The sequence below is a fragment of the Aquarana catesbeiana genome, linkage group LG05 (assembly GCF_042186555.1).
Source record: "Aquarana catesbeiana isolate 2022-GZ linkage group LG05, ASM4218655v1, whole genome shotgun sequence".
NCBI lineage: Eukaryota > Metazoa > Chordata > Amphibia > Anura > Ranidae > Aquarana > Aquarana catesbeiana.
Window position 1 is genome coordinate 96,965,238 of NC_133328.1, and position 18,654 is coordinate 96,983,891.

Genomic DNA, 18,654 nt, shown 5'->3' on the forward strand with positions numbered 1-18,654 from the left:
ATCTCAAAAATATGGCCTGGTCATTAAGGGGGTATATCCTTCCGGGGCTGAAGTGCTTAAAAAGTAGCACAGTGCAGAACTACAAAAAATATGGCCTAGTCATTAAAGAGGATAAAAACCTTCCGGAGCTCAAGTGGTTAAATCTGAAAAAACAGACATAAGCTGACCTAAAACCTTATCCATATGAAAGAAGAACAAAAAAAAAAACTAAAACAAAACCAAAAAAAAAAAAAGTCAGTGTATTTTTAGCAATCACCCTGTGCGATAAAATAAAGCAGCTTGATAGATACAATGGATAGTCGCATACCTGAAGCAGTTGTGGAGCTGAGTGAAAAAAGTGATGGCGCAGAGGTCGCAAGGAGAGAACTGATAGCCGAAGCGCTGGATGTAGATGCTGCTGTTGATACTAAAAAAGTAAGAAAATAAAAACATACGATGAAACAATTTGTAAAAAAACAAACAAAAAAAAACAAAGACAAAAAACAAACAAACATACACACACATACACACAATGCTCTTGCTATAAACTCCTGTCAATCGATAAAGTCTAGCGAGGGCAGCATCAGCCAGACCACTGAACGGCAGGTACGGTGGGCGGTCCTGTAGCATGGATTAGCAGCTGGGATGCAAACCGACCACACCAACCTGTTTCTATGCTTGTGCAACCCTAATAAAAACATTAAAAGGCTACATTTACCAAGAACTATATAAATAATTAGGGTTGTACCGATGCTGTTTTTTTTGTTTTTTTTATTTATTTTTTTTAATTGGCGAGTACCGATATTTTCAGTCAGTACTCGCTGAATCTCAAGTACCAATACTTTGCGGTAGGATTTGCATCAATACAAAAAAACAAAAATTTATGCAAATCACACTGCAAAGAATCTCAAAGAAGCTGCTGGAGGTGTTGACAGGGCTGAAGCAGAAGTTCCGGGACCCCGTGTGTGTATAGGGCAGAAGTGATGTCAGCTTAGGGGCGGACCACCTCTACATTTCCTCCAGCGGCCCCGATTTGCTATAATGGACAGACTGGGACACCTATGTAGATTATTTTGAAAGCGGTCCACCGATGATAGCAAATCAGGGCCGCTGAAGGAAATGTAGAGGTGGTCCGCCCCTAAGCTGACATCACTTCTGCCCTATACACACACGGGGTCCCGGGAAACTTATGCTTCAGCCCTGTCAGCACCTCCAGCAGCCCTGATTTTCTATCATCGGCGGACCGGGACACCTATGTAGAATATTTTGCATATGGCCAGATATGTACTGTGAGTTCTAACATTTTTTTTTTAAACTGCCCACTAGATGGCGCTTTAATCCCTTTCTATAAACACACATATGCGGTGGGGGAAATCGCATGCAATTCAGACAGGAATCCCACTGCATTCCTGTTCAAATTGCATGCGATACTTTGCAGTGCGACTTGCACCCATTCATTTTATATTGACGCAAATTGCTCAGCAAAGTATCAGTTTCGGTATCGGGAGCATTTGAGCCAGTACCGATACTCGCCCAAATGCTTGGCATCAGCACCGATACCGGCATCGGAGCATCCCTATGAATAACACAACACATATCAAGGGGGGTAACATGCAATTTGAAGCCTAATTCACTTGTAAGGGGAAAACGTTCCGTAGGATTATAGTGTGTAGGAAAAAGGGTACATTTTTAACTGTGTAAAAAGTACCCCCAACAGGGGTAGAAAATCCTCTGCCCTGTAAAAGGTGCTGTGCTTGCCAAGCGAGAACAGCAGACCCCCCCCCCCATTGATCTTACCACTGAAGAGCTGTACAGGGCAGTAGGGCTGGGAAAAAAAAAATCGATTGAAATCTTGAATCGATTTGAGAGGTCAAATCTATTCAAAATTTCAGCAAATCGATTTTTTTAGATTTTTTTTTTTTTTTTCACTAGGACTGGTGCTGACACCGCACCGGTACCGAGGAGTTTTTAGGCGAGGCCGCGGCTTCGGCCTAGTCTGCGAGGCCGGACGCCACGGACTAAGCCAAAGCCGTGGCCTCACCTAAAAACTCCTGCCCGCAGCTCCTCAGAACTGGCGCGGTGTCCAAAAAGAAAAAAAAAAAAAAAAAAAAAAAAAAAAAAAAAAACTTGATTCAAATCGTTCTACAGGGAAGGAGGGCGGGAAGCCTGCCAGCACAAGTCTGACCACAGGAGGACAGGCAGGGTTGTTCTCCAAAGTACAATGCAAAGAATAAAGAAAACGGACCATGCTGGCATGGATGTGCTTCCAGTCCTAGTGTGGTCAGTTGAAAATAGGAAAGCAGGGGACTGACAGATCAAGAAGGGGTTTCACATGAAGGAACCAATGCGAAGAGAACGGGAGACATTTAAATACAAGTACATGGTAACAGAGAGGCAAAGCAGGAATATGAAATATTGGGGTAATATATACACTTTAGCAGACCTGAGGGAACGGTCATATGTACCAAGAGTGCTGACGATGTCTGCCCCTCCCCCTTCCTCCATTCACAGATGCTGTACTATAGCTATCTATGAATGAAGAAGGTAGACCTTTCATTCAATTCATCCATCCATAGAGTGTTCTTATTGATGGAAACTTTAGTACCGGTTATTTGGTGCACGCACAACCCGGTGTGATTTGAGCCCATTCAAAATCTCATGTGAAACAGGAATGCTTCCAACGCACAAGTTCCTGTAGAAATGGATGTGCGTATAAAGTGGGCGACTGAAGGAACCGTGTCAAGTTAGGGCGAAAGAACGTCACCAGCACACCGAGGATCTGTGGAAAAGGGTCCTAGGCGTTAATCAGCTACCACATCGTTACAGCAGATTTCAACGTATCGGAGTCACACAGAACCCCTTCATCGGGCCACACGCCTGATGAAGGGGTCCTGTGTGACTCCGAAACGCTGCAATCTGCTGCAACGATGTGATCTCTGATTAAAGCATAGGAACCATTCTGGAGATCCTCGGTGTGCTGGTGACATTGGCTTTGAACAGGAATTGCAGTGCAGTTCCTGTGCGATTTACATGCGGGTTAATAGTGTGAATGGAGGCTTAAAGCTTACTAGTTATGAGAAGGAGACACGTCACGCTGCTGCTAAATGAATAAAAAGGTGTTCAGAGCTAATATCAAAGTAAAAACAAAAAAAAAAGTTTTCTGGCTTTTTTACAAAACAAATGGTATAATAAAAAAAAAAGCATTCCTCAAGATTACTGTGCGATTACCTGATGCAGTCTCAAGTGGTCTTGAAAATAAAGTGGAAGTCTGCTGGGTGGCAGGTGCCTGCGCTGGGGCTAGGGTAGTGGTGGGTGCGGTGGACGTGGCAGCTGGCGCCATGGAAAATGCCGACGTGAAGAAGGATGCGCCTGTCTGAGCGGTGCTCGCTGGGTTTGCAGTTGCGGAGGCGGTGGTCGCTGGTTGGCCAGAGAAGGCGAAGCCTCCGGTGAGAGATGGCTGTGGCTGTGCCGTTGTAGTTCCAAACGAGAAACCTGCACTTTGAGTGGCTCCACCTATAGCAGGCTGGGTAACTGCGTAACTCCACTAAGAGCAGACTGCGTAGCTCCTCCAATGGCAGGCTGGGTAGCTCCTCCAAGAGCAGACTGCGTAGCCCCACCAAGAGCAGACTGGGTAGCTCCACCAAGAGCAGGCTGGGTAGCTCCACCAAGAGCAGGCTGGGTAGCTTCACCAAGAGCAGGCTGGGTAGCTCCACCAAGAGCAGGCTGGGTAGCTCCACCAAGAGCAGGCTGGGTAGCTCCACTAAGAGCAGACTGCGTAGCTCCTCCAATGGCAGGCTGGGTAGCTCCTCCAAGAGCAGACTGCGTAGCCCCACCAAGAGCAGGCTGGGTAGCTCCACCAAGAGCAGGCTGGGTAGCTCCACCAAGAGCAGGCTGGGTAGCTCCACCAAGAGCAGGCTGGGTAGCTCCACCAAGAGCAGGCTGGGTAGCTCCACCAAGAGCAGGCTGGGTAGCTCCACCAAGAGCAGGCTGGGTAGCTCCACCAAGAGCAGGCTGGGTAGCTCCACCAAGAGCAGGCTGGGTAGCTCCACCAAGAGCAGGCTGGGTAGCTCCACCAAGAGCAGGCTGGGTAGCTCCACCAAGAGCAGGCTGGGTAGCTCCACCAAGAGCAGGCTGCATAGCTCCACCCATAGCAGACTGCATGCCCCCACCCATAGCAGACTGCATGCCCCCACCCATAGCAGACTGCATGCCCCCACCCATAGCAGACTGCATGCCCCCACCCATAGCAGACTGCATGCCCCCACCCATAGCAGACTGCATGCCCCCACCCATAGCAGACTGCATGCCCCCACCCATAGCAGACTGCATGCCCCCACCCATAGCAGACTGCATGCCCCCACCCATAGCAGACTGCATGCCCCCACCCATAGCAGACTGCATGCCCCCACCCATAGAAGACTGCATAGCGCCACCCATAGAAGACTGCATAGCGCCACCCATAGAAGACTGCATAGCGCCACCCATAGAAGACTGCATAGCTCCACCCATAGAAGACTGCATAGCTCCACCCATAGAAGACTGCATAGCTCCATCCATAGAAGACTGCATAGCACCACCAAGAGCAGACTGCAAAGCTCCACCCATAGAAGGCTGTGCCATTCCACCGATAGCAGGCTGTGTAGCTCCACCCATAGTACTATTTCCGATCTGTGTATTTAGAGAGAACTTGGCAGTATTAGCCCTAGAGAGGGAGAAAAAAAAAAAAAAGTTATGTTAAATACTGTATTTAAAATTATAGTGGCGAGTTGGTATCGATATCTGTTATCAGTCACATGACTTTGAAAATAAATAAATAAAATATGTATCTCTATCTATCACATACACACGTCATCCTGCACCTCCGGGTATCGGGCGCGAGTGCACGCCGCCTCGCTCCTGCTGCGATTCTACACAGTGGGTCCCGCTGATGTCCTCAGTCACCCAGGCAGAACGGCCATCTGCCCACGTAAACAAAGCAGATCGCCGTTCTGTCAGTAAGGAGGGCATGGATCCCGCGTTCCTGCAAAGCAGAGACACAGGATCTATGCCTTCCCCCTAGTTAAAGCCCCTCCCGCACTGTAACAAAACTCAGGCTAGGCACACGTTTAACCCTTTGATCGCCCCCTGATGTTAACCCCCTTCCCAACCAGTGTCATCAGTACAGTGACAGTGCATATTTTCATGCACTAATCACTGTATTCGTGTCATCGCCCCTCCAAAAAGTGTCAGCTAGTGCCCAATCCATCGCAATAATCGCAGTCCCACTATAAGCCGCTGATTTCTGCCATTACTAGTGAAAAAAAAAAAAAGGTAATAAAAAAAATTTCCAAAAATCTATCCCATAGTTTGTAGACGCCATAACTTTTGCGCAAACCAATCAATATACGCTTATTGGGATTTTTTTTTTTTTTTTACATTTTTTTTTTCTTTTAAATCGGATGTGTTTTATAGCAAAAAGTAAAAAGAATATATATTTTTTCCCCAAAATTGGCGGTAGTTTTTTGTCAATAGCGCATAAAAAACAAAACAAAAAAAAAAAAACGCAGAGGTGATCAAATATCACTAAAAAATAAAACAAAGAAAAAACTATTTTTTTTTGGGGGGAGGGGGAATTTAATTTGGGTACAGGGTCACATGACCGCACAATTGTTAAAGTAACGCAGTGCCGTACTGCAAAAAGGGGGGAAATCTTCCCGGAGCTGAAGTGGCTAACCACTTGAAGACCAGGCTTTTTGTGGCACTTTTTTGTTTACAAGTTTACATCAGTATTTTTTGCTAGAAAATTACTTAATAACCCCCAAACATTACACTTTTTTTTTGTTTTTTTGAGACCCTAGAGCAGTGATGGAGAACCTTGGCACCCCAGATGTTTTGGAACTACATTTCCCATGATGCTCGGCTACACTGCAGAGTGCTGGAGCATCATGGGAAATGCAGTTCCAAAACATCTGGGGTGCCAAGGTTTGCCATCACTGCTCTAGAGAATAAAATGGTGATTACAATTTTTTATGTCACACAGTAGTTGCGCAGTGGTTTTGCAAACGCAATTAAAAAAATAAATAAAAAAAATTACACTACTTTCCGACCAGTTCTGGGAGGGCGTCATATGAGGTCCTTCAGTGATCGGACCCGCTGCGGCGCGCTCTGTAATAGCAGTGTCCTCGGGAAGTAAAGAGCCAATCAATGACTCTTTACCACATGATCAGCTGTATCCAGTCACAGCTGAGCACAATGTAAACAGAAGCCGGCTTTAGGCATTCCTTTCCTCACACTGACAGCATGAGGAGAAGAGAGCCGATAACTGCCTTATGAAAAAAGGACATCTGCATTCACAATCAGGGCACCGACTATCAGTGTCATGATTGTCAGTGCAGTCCCATTAGTGCTGCCAATCAGTGCCCAGCATTGCCGCCAATCAGTGCAGCCTCATCAGTGAAGGAGGAAAAAAAAAAAAAAATTACCTGTTTGCAAAATTTTATAACAAACTATGAAAAAGTTAATTTAAAAAAAAAAAAAAAAAAAAAAAAGTTTGGCCTTTTTTCATTTATTTAGCAAAGACTAAACACCCCAGTGGTGAATAAAAACCACCAAAAGAAATCTTTATTTGTGTGAAAAAAATGATAAAAATCTCACATGGGTACAGAGTTACATGACCGCGCAATTGTCAAAGTGTGAACGTGCTGAAAGCTGAAAAATGGCCTGGGCAGGAAGGGGGGTATAAGTGCCTGGAAGGCAAGTGGTTAATGAATAATAAAAAAATTAAAAACAAAAAAACAAAAACAAAACAAAAAACAAAAAAAAAAAAAAAAAAAAAAAAACACACTACGTACCCTAGTTTTTTTGTATTAGGTGAACGATGATGCAACGCCGAGTAAATAGATACCCAACATGTCACGCTTTAAAATTGCGCACAGTCATGAAATGGAGACAAACTACGGTACTTAAAAAAAAAAAAACTCCATAGGCGACGCTTTAAACACTTTTACAGGTTACCTGATTAGTTACACAGGAGGTCTAGCGCTAGAATTATTGCTCTCACTCTCACGGGCGTGGCGATACCACCTGTGAGGTGCGAATTCCGTTTACATACGCGTAATGCGTTCGCTTCTGCGCTCGAGCGCGGAGGAAGGGGGGGGGGGGGAGCTTTCATTTATTTTCACGCTGTGCCTTTAAATTTTTTTTTTTTTATCGATTACTTTTAAATTTCTATTACAAAGAATGTATAAACATCCTTTAGAAAAGAATGAAGGAAGACAGGTCCTCTTTATTGAGAGATCTGGGGGTCAAAAAAGACCCCCAAATCTCTTCTTTACCGTTAAAAGCAAAAAGAAACTTAAAAATGTATTTACTTCCGCCTGAACCGGAAGTGACGTCACTACGTCGCTACAGTCCTCCAAGGCCATAGAGGCGATGAAAGAGGATCAATTCTTTGATCACCTCTGGAACCAGCCAGCCGTAACGCCGGATCGTTTCTCGGGTGACCTGGTGTAAACGGTAAGCCCGAGAAATACCAGCGAGTTGTGGGAGGGGGATGTCCCCTCCCGCTGCGCTTCTGAAAGCGTTCCAGTGTGTATATATACACACATATACATATATATATATATATATATATATATATATATATATATATATATATATACACACACACACACACACACACACACATATACATATATATATATATATATATATATATATATACACACACACACATATACATATATTACACACATATACACACACACTGCAGCCTTGAAGTGGTGAATAGGATGGACTTGCAACATTGTTTCTATATATTTCATAGAAGCTGTACAAGAAACACAAAAAACTCTTCTTACCCAAAGGCCATTCCCCCCCGTAGGCGCTCCGGTGGAGACGGATGAGGTTGGTGTACCAAAGGAAAAGCCGGTTGCTGGTGCTGCTGCTGCCGCCGTTGTGGTTGCCGCCGGCGTGGCAAAGGAGAAGAGTGAGCTGGGCTGTGACATGGATGCGGGATTTGCCTGTGCGTTGCCAAAACTGAAACCAGCAGTTGGGGCGGCGGCTGTGGTGGTGCCGAATGAGAAGCCGGTCGCTCCCGTGGAAGCCGTGGTTTTAGCGGTTCCGAAGCTAAAGCCTCCAGCAGGGGCAGCTGACCCGAAGCTGAAGCCGGTTGACATGATGGTGTCTAGAGGAGGAGGAAGAGGAGGAGGCAGAATATAAATCCTGAACTGTCCGAATGTACAGAGAAATATTCTGAGTCTTATAAAAATCCATCAATAAAACCAAAACTACACCCCCCCCCCCTTTACACCTACACACCAACTTCCCCCTCAGTGCTCCTCATACGCCAACATCCCCCCCCCCCCCCCTGCTCCTCATACGCCGACATCCCCCCCGTAGTGCTCCTCATACGCCGACATCCTCCCCCCAGTGCTCCTCATACGCCGACATTCCCCCCCCCCCAGTGCTCCTCATACACCGACATTCCCCCCCCCCCAGTGCTCCTCATACGCCGACATTCCCCCCCCCCCAGTGCTCCTCATACGCCGACATTTCCCCCCCCCCCCAGTGCTCCTCATACGCCGACATTCCCCCCCCCCCCCCCCCCCAGTGCTCCTCATACGCCAACATACCCCCCCAGTGCTCCTCATACGCCGACATCCTCCCCTCAGTGCTCCTCATACGCCGACACCCCCCCCCCCCCCAGTGCTCCTCATACGCCGACATTCCCCCCCCCCCCCAGTGCTCCTCATACGCCGACGTCCCCCCCCAGTATTCTTCGTACACACCCACACAGTGCTCCTCATACACCCCCCTAGTATTCTTCACACACACACACTCCTCCCCCAGGTACTCCTCATACTCACCGGTGGCGGGAGATAACGTTTACCTCCTCCTCAGGCTCTGGCAAACAGCTGCGTACTGCGCATGTCCGGAAACACACCGAAAGGCCCCTTTAGGTGTCCAGAATTTTGCCTGTACAAATAATAACAGTACAATCCTATACTAGTTACTGATTTCTGACCGCCGAGTATCGTTGCGGTACACGAATGCGGCCACTTCCTATTTTACCCTTTCATTTGAATTCATTTCTGGCATTCGCCGATGTCACCCATAGAAAGGACCCCAATGTTTTGGTTACCTCGGCAACACAGATGCGGCAAATACAATCCTGGAGATGTCCGGAGGAGGAAGGTGAGTGTCATCCGGGTCCTCGGGGTGCCCTGTGCTTCTTCATAGTCTCCTCATTCCTTCCTGGCTGCAGTATGTGTGAGGTGTACTATTATGGGATGTCACACAGGAGAAGAACCACAACACCCAGCTGTCCCTCCCTGACAACCCGACCCCTCCTTATCCCCCCCCCAGGTGTCCCCCTGTATGGATGGAGGAGAGATCTACTATACAGGCCGCCTGATCCACTATGCGTTCTGCCGGAATGCATTGCACCGCACAATGACCAATAGCAATAGTGTGCATCAGGTTTCAATTTGCAATGAAAGGCACCACAGTGAACATGTTACCGCAATATGATAAACAGGGCTTTTATTCTCAGAGACTAGGTGCAGGAAATCCCCCCCTTTAGTCATCTGCCCCCCAACCCACCTCCGAGCACCGCCCCTTGTCTCTGCCCCCTACCCACCTACGAGCACCGTCCCTTGTCTCTGCCCCCTACCCACCTACGAGCACCGTCCCTTGTCTCCGCCCCTACCCACCTACGAGCACCGTCCCTTGTCTCCGCCCCTACCCACCCCTGAGCACCGTCCCTTGTCTCCGCCCCTACCCACCCCTGAGCACCGTCCCTTGTCTCCGCCCCTACGAGTACCGTCCCTTGTCTCCGCCCCTACCCACCCCTGAGCACCGTCCCTTGTCTCCGCCCCTACCCACCTACGAGCACCGTCCCTTGTCTCCGCCCCTACCCACCTACGAGCACCGTCCCTTGTCTCCGCCCCTACCCACCTACGAGTACCGTCCCTTGTCTCCGCCCCTACCCACCCCTGAGCACCGTCCCTTGTCTCCGCCCCTACCCACCTACGAGCACCGTCCCTTGTCTCCGCCCCTACCCACCTACGAGTACCGTCCCTTGTCTCCGCCCCTACCCACCTACGAGCACAGTCCCTTGTCTCCGCCCCTACCCACCTACGAGTACCGTCCCTTGTCTCCGCCCCTACCCACCTACAAGCAACGTCCCTTGTCTCCGCCCCTACCCACCTACGAGCACCGTCCCTTGTCTCCGCCCCTACCCACCTACGAGTACCGTCCCTTGTCTCCGCCCCTCCCCAACTCTGAGCACTATCCCTTGTCTCCACCGCTATCCACCTCCAAGCACCGTCCCTTGGTTCCACCCCCTACCCACCTCCAGGAACCCTCCCTTGTTTACAACCTCTACCCACCTCCAAGCATAGTCTCTTGTCTCCACCCCCTACCCACCTCCGAGCACCGTCCTTTGTCTCCACCCCCTACACACCTCCGAGCACAGTCTCTTGTCTCCACCCCCTACCCACCTCCGAGCACCGTCCTTTGTCTCCACCCCCTACCCACCTCCGAGCACAGTCTCTTGTCTCCGCCCCTACCCACCGCTGACCATCGTTCCTTGGTTCCACGCTCTACCCACCTCCGAGCAGCGTCCCTTGGTTCCAACACCTACCCACCTCCGAGCACTGTCCCTTGGTTCCACCCCCTACCCACCTCCAAGCACAGTCTCTTGTCTCCGCCCCTACCCACCTCTCCGCCCCCTACCCACCTCCGAGCAGCGTCCCTTGGTTCCACCCCCTATCCACCTCTGAGCACCGTCCCTTGGTTCCAACACCTACACACCTCGGAGCACCATCCCTTGGCTCCAGCACCTACTTAACTCTGAGCACTGTCCCTTGGTTCCACCCCCTACCCACCTCCAAGCGCCGTCCCTTTTTTTCCACCTTCGAGCACTGTTCCTTGGTTCCACTCTCTACCCACCTCCAAGAACCGTCCCTTGGTTACAACCTCTACCCACCTCCGAGCACCATCCCTTGTCTCCGCCCTCTACCCACCTCCGAGCACCATCCCTTGTCTCCGCCCTCTACCCACCTCCGAGCACAGTCTCTTGTCTCCGCCCCTACCCACCGCTGAGCATCGTTCCTTGGTTCCACCCCTACCCACCTCCAAGCACAGTCTCTTGTCTCCGCCCCTACCTACCTCTGAGCCCCGCTCCTTGTCTCCGCCCCCTACCCACCGCCAAACATCGTTCCTTGGTTCCACCCCCTATCCACCTCCGAGCACCGTCCCTTGGTTCCAACACCAGCACACCTTGGAGTACCGTCCCTTGGCTCCAGCACCTACTTAACTCTGAGCACCGTCCCTTGGTTCCACCCTCTACCCACCTCCAAGCACCGTCCCTTGGTTCCACCTTCGAGCACTGTTCCTTGGTACCACTCTCTACCCACCCCCAAGAACCGTCTCTTGTTTACAACCTCTACCCAGCTCAGAGCACCATCCCTTGTCTCCGCCCCCTACCCAGCTCCAAGCACCGTCCCTTGTCTCCGCCCCCTACCCAACTCCGAGCACCGTCCTTTGTCTCCGCCCCTACCCACCTCCGAACACCGTCCCTTGTCTCCGCCCCCTACCCACCCCCGAGCACCGTCCCTTGGTTCCAACCGCTACCCACCTCCAAGCACTAACTCTTGGTTCCACCCCATATCCAGTACCGCCCCTTTTAGAGAGTACAGAACCAAGTATTTTATGGTGATAAGTAATTTGTATGAAGTTTGGTAATGATAACAAGAAAAGCAGTAAAATAGATCCTCTGCAGCCAGCAACAATACACCCCTCCAGCAACAATAGATCCCCAGCAACACCAGACCCCACCCCAGCAACAATAGACTCCGTCAGCAACAATGGACCAAACTCCAGCAATAATAAATTCCCATAGCATCGATAGACCCCATTCCAGCAAGTATAAAACCCTACTCAAGCAAAAATAGATCCCCCTGCAGCAACAATGGACCACACCCCAGCAACAATAGATTCCCCACACAACAATAAAGCCTCCCCAGTAACAATGAAGCCCACTCTAGAAACAACAAACCCAGCCCAGCAACAATGGACCCCATTCCAGAACCAATAAATCCCCCCCAGCAACGATAGACCCCCACTCCAGCAATGAAGGATCCTCCTGCAGCAACAGTAGACCACACCCAAGCAACAATAGATTCCCCGCACAGTGATAAAGCCTATCAGCAACAATAGACCCCACTCCAACAACAATAAATCCTCCCAGCAACAATGGACCCCACTCCAACAACAACAAATCCCCCAGTAGCAATGGACCCCGCTCCAACAACAATAGACTCTCCCAGCAACAATGGACCCCACTCCAACAACAATAGACTTTCTCACCAACAATGGACCCCACTCCAACAACAATAAATCCCCCCAGTAGCAATGGACCCCACTCCAACAATAATAGACTCTCCCAGCAACAATGGACCCCACTCCAACAACAATAGACTCTCCCAGCAACAATGGACCCCACTCTAACAACAATAAATCCCCCCAGCAACAATGGAACCCATTCCAACAACAATAAATCCCCCCAGCAACAATAGACCACACCCCAGCAACAATAGATTCCCCACACAACGATAAATCCCCCTAGCAACAATAGACCACACTTCAGCATCAATAGTTCCCCCACACAGCAATGGACCACCCCCAGCAACAAAAGATCCACCCCAGCAATGTTAAACAACCCCCCCCCCCCCCAGCAGCAATAACAGATCTCCAAGCAACCACCATCAATAGACCCTCCATGAACCAGCAACAGTAGACCTCTCCCTCAACAGTGGATCCCTAGGAGGAACATAAGCTCCCCCCCAGCAACAATAGATCCTTACACAAAAACAGATCCCCATCAATGACAAAAGATCCCTCAGCAGCGACCTTCAGCACCCCTTGCTATTACATACATTCAGTGCTGGAGGTGCCGGGCCAGCACTTCGTTTCCATGCGTTCTCGCTGAAAACAAAATCCCTGAAGATAGCGCAGTTGCAATATGTCGCCACCTGGATGCCTATTTTAACCCATGAAAGCCTGTACCGGCATGCATTACATGCAGTTGCAGGCTGGTTGCAGTGTGGCTGCATTAAGTTGAATAGGTCACGTTTGACTGCTGTACTGCCCACTGAACACAATCTGTAGCTAGAACAGGTCATTCACCAGCACACCCAAAAAAACGGACGTGCACCATTTCACACGGGGCGTACTACAGCGCACATCCCTGCGGGGGCCGTGTTTACCTGCATGGGGGGTGCACAGGTGTTTTGTGCAGCCCCATTGCTGTCAACTGCATCCCCATGCTGGTAACCCTGCCCCTCCTGCGAGCGTATGCTGTAGATACGCCTCACGTGAAAATGTGCATGGCCGTTAATTTGGGCGTGCTGGTGAATGGCAACCAACATGCAACTGCCCGTGTTTGAGGTGCAGTGCTGCAGACTTTTTAAGGGTTAAAACATGCATCCAGGAAGCGACATATTGCCTTGTGTATCCCCATGCAGGAACACGCAGCCCTTGCACCAGGGGTATGCTATAGGCCAGGGGTCCCCAAACTGCGGCCCGGGGGCCATATGTGGCCCTTTGCTAGCCTTTATCCAGCCCTTGGGGCACTATTCGGCCCACTGATACCAACAACGGAGCACTATTTCTTACACCAATGCCAATGATGGGATACTATTCCTACTACTAATTAGGGGCACTACTCCTCCTCCTATTGACCACCAACCCTGAGGCCATATTTATTCTCACTGATGCGGTGCTCGGTACATTTTCTGCCCCAGGTGGGCACAATCTGGCCCTCCTAAAGTCTGAAGGCCTTCGTTTTAAAACTTTGGAGACCCCTGCTATGGGCCACGCAATGAGGTCTGATGTTGTCACATGACTGCTCCGATCGCTTTCGTTATCCTTGCAGCTCTTTTGGAAGAGGTAAGGAGTAGCGGGGACCAGTTGTTCTGTTGCCATTGAGGCTGGGATCACAGCGAACACCACAGCACGGCTCTAGCTGCATTTTAGGTCCCATGCAAATTGCAAGCCTAATGGGAAAGGTGCCAGGGGCCCTAAAAGTGTTGGATGTTTAATATCACCCCCAAATATTATCTAGTGTGAGAGCCCCTGAAATGTTTTGGCTGTTTAACGTCACCCCAATTTTATCAGACTTGTTTCTTGTAAATCTGCTGATCAGGTACTGGTTGAGTGTTCAGCAATCTACTTAAACCGCCTTGAATAGGGAAGGTGTGCTCTGCCGAGACCTGAGCTGCAGTGCTGAGTAATAACCAGTAGATGGCGAGGCAAATTGTTACACGCAATCAGGTTATCCGTCATTAACCACTTCAATACAGGGCAACCCCTCCTTCCTGCCCAAGCCAATTTTCAGCTGCTTTTGAAATCACAATTGCGCGGTTGTGCAGCACTGTACCTAAATAAAATTGTTATCATTTTGTTTCCACAAATAGAGCTTTTTTTTGGTGGTATTTGATCAACTCTGGGATTTTTATTTTCTGCTAAACAAATGAAAAAAGACCGAAAATTTAGAAAAATAAAAAGTTTTTTTTTTCGTTTCTGTTACGAAACTTTGTAAATAAGTTTTTCTCCTTCACTGATGGGCACTGATACGGTGGCACTGATGGGCACTAATGAGGTGGCACTGATGATGGGCACTAACATGTGGCACTGATAGGTAGCACTGATGAGGATTAATAGACGGGACTGATGGGCACCGATGAGGTGGCACCAATGAGGTGGCACTGATGATGGGCACTAATATGCGGCATTGATAGGTGGCACTGATGGGCATTTATAGACGGCACAGATGGGCACGCATAGGTGGCACTGATGGGCATGCATAGGTGGCACTGAAATGCGGCACTGATGGGCACTGATAGGTGGCACTGATAGACATCACTGATTGGCAGGCATTAGTGATGGGCACTGATTGGCATTGATTGTGGGCACTGATTGGCATCCCTGGTGGCCATGGGTGGCATACCTAGTGGTCACAAGTGGTGGGTATCCCTGGTGGTCCTGGCGGCGTCCCTGGTGGTCCCGGGTGGACATCCTCTGAGGGGCTGCGCTGATAATAAATCAGCGCAGACCCTCCCTGTCAAAGGAGCAGTCGTGGTGACACCCAATGAAGAGGAGGAGCGCCGCCGGGGGACCTCAGAATTGGAGGATCGGGGCTGCTCTGTGCAAAACAGTTGCACAGAGCAGGTAAGTATAACATGTTTGTTATTTTAAAAATATTTATTTCTTACAATAATTTACCTAAACTGAGTAATTTCATTTTAAGTTCACGCAAATTCCAAGCCCTGATGAGGGGGGAGGCGGGTGTGCCAGCACCCCCAAAACATGCTGGCTCTTTAATGTCATTCCAATATTATTTTTATGACCATTGGTTGGCCTTCTTACCTGTAAGACTAGATGTCCAGAGCACCCCACCCCCCCCCTTACATCAGATGTCAGGAACCCCCCCCCCCCCCCCACTCAAGAGTCCTTCATCCACCCTTATATCATAGTGCACCCCCGTTTACTTGTGCTGCTTCCAAGAAGAAGCTGGGTGGCGGATCTGGGAAGCAGAAAGTGCAGAGTTTGGAGGAGGCCTGGATGCTGAGACCAGTGGAGGGGGGGGGAGGGGGTGCTGTGGCTACACAGAGAGGTGCAGGATCTGTAGGAGGAGTTCTGTCCTCCTTTCAGCTGCCGACTGATGAGATGGGGGGACAGGGGGCAGAGACGAGTCTCTCCATGGCTGCACAGAGAAGCACAGGATCTGTAGGAGGAGTTCTGTCCTCCTCTTAGCTGCCGACTGCTGAGATGGGGAGGGGGGGTGGGAGTGGGGCAGAGACGAGTCTCTCCACGACTGCACAGAGAAGCGCAGGATCTGGTGGAGGAGTTCTGTCCTCCCCTCTGTTGCCAGCTGCTGAGACAAGGTGGGGGCGAGGATGAGGGGGGTGCCAAAGCTGCAGGAGAGGTGTGAGGGCCACATGAAATGGCCTGGCAACCAAATTTGCCCCCCCGGGGCCTTGTGTTTGACACATGTGCGTTAGATATTCTGCATAGTGTCACATTTTGTGTGCTAAGAGAGGATGCTATTTAGTAACTACTGCCAACACTGAGCTTGTGTTTGTGTCTATGCATGCCCTGACAGCCTATTATTTCTATCAGTCTTTTGTGACTTTGTGAAAGTTTATTGTAACTTTTCTTGAACCATACCTGCAGGGGCAACATGGAGGAACATCTGGGGGAGTTCTCCACCACGTCATCCATACAAGCTCTATGTGATCTGCTTCACAACCCTTCTGAAGAGGAGGAAGAAATCGAAAGCAGTGGCGTAGCGTGGGTTGTCAGCACCCGGGGCAAGGCAAGTAATTTGCGCCCCCCCCCCTAACCTGCAGACTTTTAGCTATCCCTGAGTCCCTTCAAATACAAGTACTACTGACCTACCTGATTCCTATACTGACCACTACACTGAGAACTACACTGTCCACTACACTGACCACTATACTATACTGTCCACTATACTACACTACACTGACCACTATACTACACTATACTGACCACTATACTACACTACACTGAGAACTACACTGTCCACTACACTGACCACTATACTATACTGTCCACTATACTACACTACACTGACCACTATACTACACTATACTGACCACTATACTACACTACACTGACCACTATACTATACTGTCCACTATACTATACTACACTGACCACTATACTACACTATACTGACCACTATACTATACTGTCCACTACACTACACTGTCCACTATACTACACTATAATGACCACCATACTACACTGTCCACTATACTACACTATACTGACCACCATACTACACTAACAACTATACTACACTACACTGACCACCATACTACACTGTCCACTATACTACACTGTCCACTATACTACACTGACCACCATACTACACTATACTGTCCACTACACTACATTGTCCACTACACTGACCACTATACTATACTGTCCACTACACTACACTGTCCACTATACTACACTACACTGTCCACTATACTACACTACACTGTCCACTATACTACACTACACTGACCACTATACTACACTACACTGACCACTATACTACATTGTCCACTACACTGACCACTATACTATACTGTCCACTACACTACACTGACCACTATACTACACTACCCTGACCACTATACTACACTACCCTGACCACTATACTACACTACCCTGACCACTATACTACCCTGACCACTATACTACACTGTCCACTATACTACACTGTCCACTATACTACACTACACTGACCACCATACTACACTATACTGTCCACTACACTACATTGTCCACTACACTGACCACTATACTATACTGTCCACTACACTACACTGTCCACTATACTGTCCACTATACTACACTATACTGTCCACTACACTACATTGTCCACTACACTGTCCACTATACTACACTACACTGTCCACTATACTACACTACACTGACCACTATACTACACTACACTGTCCACTATACTACACTGACCACCATACTACACTGTCCACTACACTACATTGTCCACTACACTAACCACTATACTATACTGTCCACTACACTGTCCACTATACTACACTACACTGACCACTATACTACACTACACTGACCACCATACTACACTGTCCACTATACTACACTACACTGACCACCATACTACACTGTCCACTATACTACACTACACTGACCACCATACTACACTATACTGACCACCATACTACACTACACTGACCACCATACTACACTGTCCACTACACTACATTGTCCACTACACTGACCACTATACTATACTGTCCACTACACTACACTGTCCACTATACTACACTATACTGACCACCATACTACACTATACTGACCACCATACTACACTGTCCACTATACTACACTACACTGACCACTATACTACACTGACCACTATACTACACTGACCACCATACTACACTGTCCACTATACTATACTACACTGTCCACTATACTACACTACACTGACCACCATACTACACTGTCCACTATACTACACTATACTGTCATAGGCGTGCGCAGCCTATTGCATTAGGGTGTGCACCTCAAACCAAAGCTCAAACACATGTGCGTGCACATATATATATATATATATATATATATATATATATATATATATATGGCCCAATATTTCAAGGCCTGAGCTACTAGGCAGTCCTCAAGGGTTACTCGCCACCAGTTGCCCCACCCAGCCCGCCCCGCCCCTAATTCCGCCCCTAAACACGCCCTCATAAATTATCTGACACTTAAATGTATTATGCAGAATTAAGTTATAAAAATAATTATATTCACAACAACTGCATCCGTGCCCACCAATGAAGGCTGCCTGTGTCCCCCATGCAGCGTTGTGCCCTCCAATGCAGCCTTGTGCCCAGTGCCCACCATGCAGCCTTGTGCCAACCAATGCAGCTTTGTGTCCATCATGCAGCCTTGTGCCTAGTGTCCACCAATGCAACCTTGTGCCTAGTGTCCACCAATGCAGCCTTTTTTCCACCATGCAGCCTTGTGCCCACCAATGCAGCCTTGTGCCCACCAATGCAGCCTTGTGCCCACCAATGCAGCCTTGTGCCCACCAATGCAGCCTTGTGCTCACCAATGCAGCCTTGT

At 48.9% G+C, this 18,654-nt stretch overlaps 1 pseudogene; it reads right to left on the reverse strand.

Moving 5' to 3' along the window:
• LOC141144365 (uncharacterized) overlaps positions 1 to 18,654 on the reverse strand; it is a 36,638-nt pseudogene that overhangs the window by 16,454 nt on the left and 1,530 nt on the right.